This window comes from Octodon degus, unplaced genomic scaffold, assembly GCF_000260255.1.
Source record: "Octodon degus isolate 3935 unplaced genomic scaffold, OctDeg1.0 scaffold00387, whole genome shotgun sequence".
NCBI classification, from domain to species: Eukaryota; Metazoa; Chordata; class Mammalia; order Rodentia; family Octodontidae; genus Octodon; species Octodon degus.
Genome location: NW_004524963.1, coordinates 173,679 through 181,874, shown reverse-complemented (window position 1 = coordinate 181,874; position 8,196 = coordinate 173,679). Strand labels below are relative to the sequence as shown.

General features: G+C 44.9%; 1 pseudogene; it reads right to left on the bottom strand.

Annotated features, from left to right (window-relative positions):
• Positions 1–1,976: 1,976 nt before the first annotated feature.
• On the bottom strand, positions 1,977–2,490 carry LOC101577716 (annotated as a pseudogene).
• Between the last annotated feature and the right edge of the window lie 5,706 nt (positions 2,491–8,196).

Below are 8,196 nucleotides of genomic sequence, written 5' to 3'. Positions count from 1 at the left end.
TAGGCATATATTGTTTTTCTTTACATCATCTTGCAGCTTTTGCTTTGCTATTTCCTTGTCCCTTATCATTTTTAAGATATCTTTCCTTTCATGTTCACTAGCTGCAATGCTGTCTTCATGGTGTGAAATTCTGTCTTCTGTTTTGTTCAAGCAGTTTTTCCAGGTTTCAGTGAAATTCTTAATGTCTTGGACATTTGTTTGAAATCTGTTTCATGCATTCTAGTTCTTTCTTGTGTGGTTCATTCAGTGTTTCCATCATTTTCATATTCCCTTCTTTTTTATCTATGTATTCTTTTTAAATGTATTTCATACAGGATCTCACTATGCAGCTCAGACTTGTAGTGATCCTCCTGATTCAGCCTCCCCAGCACTGGGATTACAGGTGTGTGCCACCATGCCCCATCTCAGCAGCTGGCTCAACGCACCTGGGGGTGGGGCTGGCATGGCATGCAGTGCCAGGGATCAAACTCTGGTCCCTGCACTTGCCTAAGCAGATGTTTAGTCCACTGAGCTATCTCACCAGCACTGTCTATGTATTCTTTAGGTATGCTAAGCAATTCTTTCATGATCGTTGACATTTCTTTTTTTGCTTGAGAGAGTATTTCTGATTGGATTTTATCGATAGCCTAATGGAGTTGTTTCTTTACATTAGTTGCTATTTTAGAAAGCTCAGATGGGTAACCTCCAAGTCCTTCTATGACCTTGTCTTCTGAACTTGTTCTGGGTGGGCTGGATGTCTGAGGTTGTGTTTTGCTACTTTGCTTTGACATTTTTGAAGCTCCCAGTGTTCACCCTGACTCAGCTGCAATGGGAGGGATACAGGGTCCAGATGAGCAAGGTTCTCACAAGAGTGAAAGGGGAGGATAGGCTCACCAAAGATCCTGCTATGTGCAGTTCAGGATGGCTTCCACCTCAGTGAAGGGGTGGGGAGCAAGCCATGGTTCAAGGAGGGTCCAAAGATGAGGGCAGGCCTAAGCTCTTCAAGGCTTTCTCGATGTGTGTGTGTGGGGGGCAGATGGTAGGCTCATCAAAGCTCCCACTACTGATAGGAGAGGCAGCGGCCCAGCAGAGCTACAGTGATGTCGATGGTGGGAGAGACAGTCCCAGCTCAGCTGATTTCCTGCAATAGTTGGGGGAGGGAGTGGAGCATGGCTCACCAGGTAGCTGTCCTGGGACCACCTGCCTTATACGACAGTGGGAAAAGTAGCCAGAGCTCAGGGAGTTTGAGCAAGGGTGAGGGGGCAGGCAGGGATCACCAGGGCCCCATAGCTGTCCTGGGACCACCTCCCTTATACAATAGTGGGAGAAGCAACCATAGCTCAACCTAGCTCTAGCAAGAGTGAGTTGGGGTGGGATAGAGTTCACTAGAACCCCATAGCTTTCCTCTATGCGCCTGATTTGTATGATGGTGGGAGAAACCAAATTCACTTATTTTAAGCACACGGCTCAGTGACTTTTAGTAGGTTTAGGATTATGTACCCATCACCACAGTCCATTTTTAAGATGCTTCTGTCATGCTGGCAAGCTTCTTCATGGGGCCTGGTTAACTACGAGGGTCAACTTGAGTAGGAAACACTCAACTTAATTTCATTAGCATAGTTCTGAGTGTGACTGGAGACAGAAGAGCCATCCTAGCGCAGCTTGTTGCATGAATGGTGTGCAGTGGAAACAGGAGGAATGCTGGCTTCTGTTTCTTCAGAGGAGCTCCTGGCTTCATCTTTACCTTGGGCATCATCTCCTGGCTTCCGATGTAGGCTCTTCAGCCTCCAGCACAGATCCTTCAGCATTTTATCACAGATTCTTCAGCCTCCTGATACTGACTTGCACAGAGCACTGCAGTGAGCTGCAGGCCTTTGACTGTGAATCCTTTGCATCTCTAGTGGGCAGACATATCTTTTGCATTCTTCCACATTTGACTCTGTGGGCAGCCACTGTAAGCCAATCCTGTAAATTCTTTTTTTTTTTTCCAGATGCCACCACTTTTAATGTCGTATACATCAAATTATAGCAAAAGACAACTACAATATGATGCCCTCTCTTGTTCATGAACAGCACACACATTTATCACAGTAAACCAAGCTTATATTCCACCATCAAGTGTGGTTCCCCCATGAGCTCGCTTTGGGATGGATCATTGAGAGTATCTTCAAATCCGATAGTCTCATCATTACCCCTCAAAATATCCAATGAAAGGTTAGAGCTAGAAAGAAATGGAAGACGCTGGACCTGCTGTACTGCTTTGAATTGCATTTGTAATTTAAGAGGAGCAAACAGACCTTGGATGTTTCTCAGTGTGTAAAAATTCATTTTATCTTGGTTGAACTGGAAATTTTTTTCTGATAATTCAAGAACATGACTTGGTAACAGTTCATTTTTCACACATGGAAAGCCTTTTCGAAGAAGATCATGGCGTTCAAAAGGCCCACTTGCTGGAGGTTCAGTCACTGGAATACTACCCTTTAGCTGAGATCCAAGTGCTCCGGCGTTCATCTTCAGTCGGCTAGTGAATGGCCGCAGCCAATCCTGTAAATTCCTACATCTCTTGCATTCAGTCTGTTTAGTAAGCACTGACTGGTACAAGATTTTGGTGCCTTGAGTGGCTTTCTTAATTTGTTAAGCTCTCAAGGCATCATGGTCTCTCCCTTGGATACTGCGGAACACACTGGTGGCCCTCGGCATGAACTGTTTGAAATAACGTGCAGTGTGCTGTGCCTCCCTGTGCTAGAACCAGCGGCCTGCAGACTGAAGCCTCTATAAACTGTAAGCTGGAGTAAGACTTTTTCTCCTTTAACTTTGGGTTTTGGGTACTTTGTCTTAACAACAAGAAGGGTAGCTAAGACATAGACTCTGCTATATCTGCAGACAACTTCTCTCCCTTTGAAAATAAGCTCCTGGTGTGCTGCTGGACATTGGTGGAAACTGAACATCCACTGTGGGACACCAGTTTACTGTGAGGCCTCAGTTGCTTTTCATGAGCTGGATATTATTTTATCTACTGAGTTGAAATGTTACAGAAAATAAACCAAACATGGGGAAAAATGGCACCGTGAAGGTTAGGGAGGCAGTTTATTACACCAGTGTGTTTCTCACTAGGATCTCTCCCAAAGTGCCAGAGCCCTGGCCAGTGGGGCTTCGGAGTTTTTAAAGGGAAAGTAAGCAAGGAGGTACACAGTCAAATTTGGTGCATTTGATTGGTGAGTTGGGTGTCATCGTGGGTGATACAGAGGAAGAAATGTTCTGTTCTATTTTAATTTATATTACAAGGCCATTAGCACTAATAGTACGAAGGCAGTAAAGTCAGGTTATACCAAGGGACATTTGAAGTGACATTGTAAAACCACCCATTAGCCAAGTTGATACAGAGAAAAGGATGTTCTGTTATCAGGTTTGTTCAGACACATCCCCCTGCATCTTGACGGGCCTTCTAGTGAGCTTTTATTTAAAAATTCTCAACTTTTCTCTTACAATAAGGTTGGATGTGTCCAGCAGTAGTCCATAATTAACAGGAAGTAGTACTCATGCAATCAAGGCCGAGTAAATTTAGAGAGTAGCAGTAAGTTACATGAAGAAGCTGCTCAGACGCCTGAGGGTCCTCCTGCTGTTTCCAAGGATGCACCTATGGTCTCATCGGGTATACATCAGATCAGCTGTCAGAAGAGGAGAAGGCCTGGTTTACAGATGGTTCTGTCCGATACGCAGGCACCATCCACAAATAGATAGCTGCAGTACTGCATGCCCTTGCCAGGGCATCCCTGAAGAAGTGAAGGGAAACTTCACAGAGAACAGAACTCCAGACAGTGCACCTGGCAGTGCATCTGCTCAGAAGGAAAATCGGCTAGATATGAGACTGTGTACTCATCCATGGGCTGTAGCCAGTGGTCCAGCCAGATGGTTAGGAACTTGGAACACGGCTGGGAAATTGGTGACAGAGATATTCAGGTAAAAGGTATATGGACAGACCTCTCTGTGTGGGCAAAAGATGTGAAGATTGAGTCACCAAAAAGTGACCTCAGTAGAAAAGGACTTTAACAATCAAGTGGATAGAAGCTGGTAGGTTCTGGCCCTAGCATGAATTGCTGAATTATAACGTGGTTAAAGTCCTAAAACAGCTTATCTTCCCAGAGACCACCTCCCTATTCTTCCCCAACCCAGTCCTAGTTACAGTTTCCTTTCCCTTTTTCCGCACTGCAAAGGAGACCCCAGTCAGCTCCTGGTGTCACTAAACCTGCCCTTCAAACGTCACCCACATCAAAAGTCCATGAAGTCTCTGCCTCCCATGGTCTCAGGTCAGAGGGTCACCCCCCTCCCTCTGATTCTCTCTCTGTCCTCAGAGTTTCAAAAAGACCCCTTTTATCTTTCATGTGTCTTTACTGTGCCACCAAAAAGCCTAACAGGATCAAGTAAATAGAATGATGGGAATCAGTCTGTGTTTTCAGTGACCTCTGTCGTTGCCCAGTGAGCTCATGAACATGTTGTCACGGTGGCAGGGTTGGGCATTGTGCATGGGCCCAGCAGCAGAGCTCCCTACTACTCACAAGATGGCTGAATGTCCCATATGCCAGCTGCAGAGAGCAGTATTGAGTCCCCAGCATCACATCATTCCCCAGGATGATCAGCCTGCGACCTATTGTCAGGCTGATTACAGTGAACCTCTGCGATCGTGAGAAAGGCTGCACTTTGCCCTTACTGGCGTAGGTGCTTGCTCTGCATATGGATTCGCCTTTCCTACACATAATGTTATGCCAACACTACCATCTCTGGAGTCAGAGTGTCTTGTCCACCATCATGGTATTACACACAGCCTTGTCTCTGACCAAGGAACACATTTTATAGCCAAAAAAGTGAAGCAATGTCATTGTGCTTCTGGAAGTCACTCGTCTTACCATGTGTGTCCCCATCCAGAGGTGTCTGACTTGATAGCAAGGTGAAGTTGTCTTTTGAAGTCACAGTTACAGAGTCAGCTGGGTGCCAATAGCTTGCAGGGCTGGAACAAGGTTCTTGAGGGCTGTATGGGCTTTGAATCAGCATCCACTATGTGGTACTGTGTCTCCCACAGGCAGGATTCATGGATCCAGGAGTCAAAAGGGTGGAAGTGGGTATGTTGTCACTCACCGTTGTCTCTAGTAACCCACTAGCAAGTTCCTGTTCTCAGGATCTTATGTTTTGTTGCTGATTTGGAAGTCTTAGTTCCAAAGAGGAGAAGGTTTGTTTCAGGAAGCACGGTACCTGCTGCGTCCAGCAAAGTTCTAGAAATTCCCAAAGGAAAGGACGGTGAGAAGATGGAGAAATAAAGATAAGAGACAATGTACAGAAAGCTGAGTTCAGGTAGAGCCCTGTCTAGCTGGGAGGAAAAGGAACTGCTCAGCCACTGCAGCTCGTTTGTTTATACTCAGGAGGTTGATGTCAGTTTCAACCCCTCTGCCTAGCAGCTCTGGCTGGCTGGCCTGAGCACCTCCTGGTCTCCGAGCTGGAACACCTTGTCTTCATGGCTTGCCTTGCACATGTGATCAATCTCCAGCTTTAGCTGCTCCCCACAAACGCCATTGAACTGGAAGGTAAAACTTCGCCCAGTCACGTTGCTCACCACATGTGTCAGAGGAAACAAGTGATAAAAGGAGCTGCAGTTTTGGAAGGGGAGACTGACCCAGACTTATATAAAGGGGAACTTGGACTACTACTCCAAAAGGGAGGAAGAGAATATGCTTGGGGTTCAGGAGATCCCTTCAGGTACCTGCTATTACCAAGCTCTGTTAGTAAAATCAGTGGGAAGCTACAATAGCCCAATTCAGGCAGAATGACAAATGATCCGGAACCTTCAGGAATGCAGATATGGATTACCCCACCAGAGAAAGAACCCAGACCCGCAGGGGTACTTGCTGCAGGACAAGAGAATGCAGGATGGTGGTAGAGGGTAGTTCTAACTACCAGCTATGACCCTGTGATCAACCACAGAAAAAAAGGGTTGTTACTGTAATTATTCTCTCTTATGCTTCCCATCTAATATAATGTTGATAGACTTCATGTTGGTTGCTAAGTATTTTAAAATGATGTCATAATGTTCTAGTTATGCAATGTTAGGAATAAGCATCGTCCAAAGAAAACTTGCCTTCTGCTCTGGGGAGGGAATTAGTGTATTTCTTTGTATGCAAGAGGATAGTTACAACATGTTAGGCATAATGTGAACTTGTCTTTGTAGAGGCTTTGGCTCAACAAGTGTGTCTAGTTGTCAAGTTAAAAAGGGGTGGGTTGTGATAGTTAGCAAATGGTGTTAACGTAAGAAAAACAAAACTTCCAGGGAGATAGCTCACTGACTTAAGTGCTTGCCTAGCAGGCACAAGGTCCCAAGTGCGGATCACTGGGGGGAAAAAAAACCCTAAATTGGATTAGCATAACTCTGAATATGGCTGGAAGAATTTGCTGAAGACAGAAGACTCACCCTACAGCAGCTGGTTACCTGGATAGCTTAAAGGGAAAACAAGGAAGGTTCTGCTTCTTTGAAGGGGCTTTTCACTTTAATGTTGGACATCCTGTCCTGGCTTCCAGCATAGACTCTTCAGCCTCCTGACAGGAACTTGTCCGAGATAATGCAGTGAGCTCCAGGCCTTCATGTGGATCCTTTGGAGCTCCAGTGGGCAAGGAGACCTTTTGCACTCATCCACATCTGATTCTGTGGGTGGCTGTTGTAAACCAGTCTTGTAAATTCTTGTATATCTTGCATTAAATGTTTCTCTAGTGATCACTGACTGATAACAGAAGTCATTCCCTGTTCCCGCTTCTAACTATGTATCTTTCTGTCTCTGTAGATTAGATCTTCCTGTATATGTATTATAGATGAATCCACACAGAAGTGACATTTTACATCTGGCTTTTTAGAATGCACATGTTCAAAGTTCATCATGTTGTAGTATTAATGAGTGTTTTTTTTTATTGCTGAATATTATATTGTATGGGCATACCACATTTTGCATAAGCACTTGCCAAGTGACTGGGCCATGGGTCTTTCCTGTGAAGGACAGGTGTTTTGGGTTTATTGTTATCGTCATTCTCTTTTTCATGTAGTATCCACAGTTACAAGACCAGTTCTTTGCACATAGCAATTTCTCAGTCCATTACTACTGAATGAATGAGTAAGGTATAATGAAATCTATGAGTGAGAAAATGTAAAACTTAGGATTTCTTCCTGCCATTCCATGGTCTCGTACAATAAAAGCAACTATGTCGGAGTTCTGATCATGCCTGCATTGCTGCCGTCCACCCTCACTGGCTAAACACCTTTCTCTGTAACTTCTACTGTCTGTGGGCTGTGTGCAAAGGCTAGTGGAAGACCCTAAAGCCACAAAATGGTGATGGAACCAGTGAACTTTGAGCATGTAGCTGTGAAATTCACCATGTAGGAGAGGGTTTTGCTGGATTCTTACAAAAAGAAATTCTATATAGATATGAAGCCTTTAGAAGCATGGCTGCTATAGGAAGAAACTCTGACAAAACCAGCAAATTGAAGAAGAAGAGGACAAAAATTTCTAGAGAAATCTAAGAAGGAAAAATGTACAAAATTTCTATCAAAAAGAAGGTTGGGATGAACATGAAGAAATGTTCCTTTGACCTCCAAATGGTCAAGCAGTGGTGGCCCTGCTTACAAAAACAGAGTTCTCATGAGATGACTTTGAATGCCATGAGGTCCTAGTGGAGTTGTTGGACTGCACAGACACCACCCAGGGTGCTAGCACAGGTCTTCCCTCCCAGATAGATGCCGACAGTCAAGCAGCACCAAAATGCTGGTAGCCCAGAGCTGGGTTTGTCTCCAAACACCTAGTAATCCCACAGAGACTCTTGAAGAAATCCTGCCTTGATGAAGCAATGAAACAATGGTGAAAGGAAGGGAACAGGTTATGGCTTCAGGACTGAGCTAAGTTAGTAAGTGGGCAAAGTTGCTCATGAGGATCCTCTGGTGTCTCTGCCTCTACAGGATTGGTAGTTTAGAAGGATTTTTATGTGTCTTGAAGCTACCAGTTCAACTTTCATGCCAGTCTAGTCCTGAGCCCTCCCTTCCACCCACTTGGTAAGTATGAGCTTCAGGATAAATGTGAGACCTAGAGGGTCAAATTTCCTCTTTCCTGTATCCTCAGGGTTGCCCAGGATCTGCTGACACTAGATGAAAAGGACCCACAGTGCATCATCATCTGAGGTGTGTGTAAG